Genomic DNA, 2,050 nt, shown 5'->3' on the forward strand with positions numbered 1-2,050 from the left:
TCTCAAGGCCTCATATTTTTCATCTTATAACAAAGAGACTGACCTAGAGGATCTTTAAGGGGTCTTGGACTCTATGCAATGAGATGTTCACGGATTACTCAATGCAGGCCTTCGAGCATGGGAAACGATTCTAGTCGTTTGTGGAAGATGGTACTTCCCAGAGATGACCCCAGCAACTTCTCCATCCCACGCACCCATCTGCAGTGGAACCTTGCCACTCTGCCCCTGGCATCTGCGCCAGCCTGATGACTCGCCTGGACCCAGCGGGCCACAGTAGCTTATACCTATTAAACTATGGGAGAAGTTACACTGAAAAGACCATGCAGACTCCAGTTGGTTCTCTCAGCGCACCAGCTGCAGGAGAATCCAGTGCCATATAAGAAACCCAGCTACTCTGAGACAGCCTTGCTGGAGAGGCTGTGGGAAGGCGTTCATGTGGACAGCTCAGCTGAGCTTCCAGCCCAGAGCCAGCATCAGCTGCCCGCAGTGAGTGTGCACCACCTTGGACCTCTAGCCCAGACTGACCTTCAGATGACTGAACCCTCAGTTGACATCATATCGCAGCTCCATGAGACATCCCACAGGTGGATAGTCCCGCTAAGCCTGTCCAGAATTCCTAACCCAGAATATCAAGAGCAAAAGAAGATGATTGCTGCCCTAGCCGGTTTGGCTCAATGGAGAGAGTGTTAGTCCTCAACTGAAGGGTCCCAGGTTTGATTCCGGTCAAGGGCATATGTACCTTGGTTGCAGGCTCGATCCCAGTGGAGGTTGTGCAGGAGGCAGCTGATCGACGTTTCTCTCTCATCAATGTTTCTAACTCTCTATCCCTCTCCCTTCCTCTCTGTAAAAATCAATAAAATACATTTTATAAAAAAAAAAAGATGATTGCCATCCTTCACCCTTATGTTTCGGAGTGACTTGTTATGCATCAGTGGTAAGCAGAATATCCTTAGAGTGGAGTGGGCATAAGTGAACCAGGAAAGATTTAGATAACTTTGAGAAGTTGTTTCTGATAGTTGCAAAGCATTGAAAATATTTTGATTCTTTTTTGTGTGTGGCTACTTATGAAATCAGGAGGAGAGATTCTTTGAGGAATGACCTAGGGGAGTCTTGCCATTGTTATGACCTTCTCATTTAGGCAGCCCTTTGGAGTTTGTGAAGGGCGAATGAACTCAGTTGAACGTCAGAACTAAGGGCTAGGGCACAATTCAAGCCCCATCTTTGTTCAGTCCCCCTCCTGGAATTCCTGGCCTTGCCCACCTGTTTTTCTTGGAGAGAGAACACTAGTGGATGAGCAAAACCTCCCTTCAGTGAGCACCCGTAGGTAATGGGCCAACTTCCTAATCCTCTCCACATTGTACCTTCACATGGGGACAGCAAAGAGGGCTGGAGGCCTCTGAGGTACCAGGTTTCCTCATTGGCCCTCCTGTGCTCCTCTGATGGTCTCAGGGTCCCGCCCCAGCAGCCCTTGGTACAGCTGTTGTTAGCAGCTTCTGCCTTGACTCTTAGCAGTTGCACCTTTGATTAATGGTTTTTCTTGAAGTTATACAATCAAAACTTACGATGGCTCTGTGAGGCGGGCAGAGCAGATGTTATTAACACTATCGTGGTAGCCAGCCTTCGAGATGGTTCCCAATAGTTTGTACCTCCTGGTATTCACATCCTTCAACAGGCCAACTTGGGTAACAAATGGGATAGTTTAACTTTAGAGGCTATGGCATAATCGAGTGTGGCTTCTGTCTTGCTCTCTCAGATTGCTCACTCTGGGAAAGGCCAGCTACCATGTCAGGAGGACCCTCAAGCAGCCCCAAGGAGAGACTCCTGCGAATAGCCTTGTGAGTGAGCTGTCAGGAAGCAGACCCGCCAGCCCCAGTCCAGCCTTCAGATGACTGGGGCCCCAGCAGACACCTTGACCTCATCTCACGAAAGATCATGAGCCAAAACCACACAACTGAGTTGCTCCTAAATTCCTGACCCAAGAAAACTGTTTAAGGTAATAAATGTTTATTATTTAAGCTACTAAGTTTTATATATATTTGATTCAGAGAGG

General features: G+C 48.0%; 1 protein-coding gene across 5 annotated transcripts in view; it reads left to right on the forward strand.

Moving 5' to 3' along the window:
* Positions 1-2,050, forward strand: part of XCR1 (chemokine (C motif) receptor 1) — a 49,305-nt gene that overhangs the window by 18,878 nt on the left and 28,377 nt on the right. For 4 of the 5 annotated variants that reach the window (XM_015561282.1, XM_015561279.1, XM_015561278.1 and 1 more), the window contains exon 5: positions 1,754-1,993. The exons of the other annotated variant lie outside the window; for it this stretch is intronic. The gene's annotated coding sequence lies outside the window, so the exon portion shown is untranslated. The remainder of the gene's footprint in view (positions 1-1,753; positions 1,994-2,050) is intronic. 5 annotated transcript variants of the gene reach the window in all.

Source organism: Myotis davidii, unplaced genomic scaffold (genome assembly GCF_000327345.1).
Source record: "Myotis davidii unplaced genomic scaffold, ASM32734v1 scaffold395, whole genome shotgun sequence".
NCBI classification, from domain to species: Eukaryota; Metazoa; Chordata; class Mammalia; order Chiroptera; family Vespertilionidae; genus Myotis; species Myotis davidii.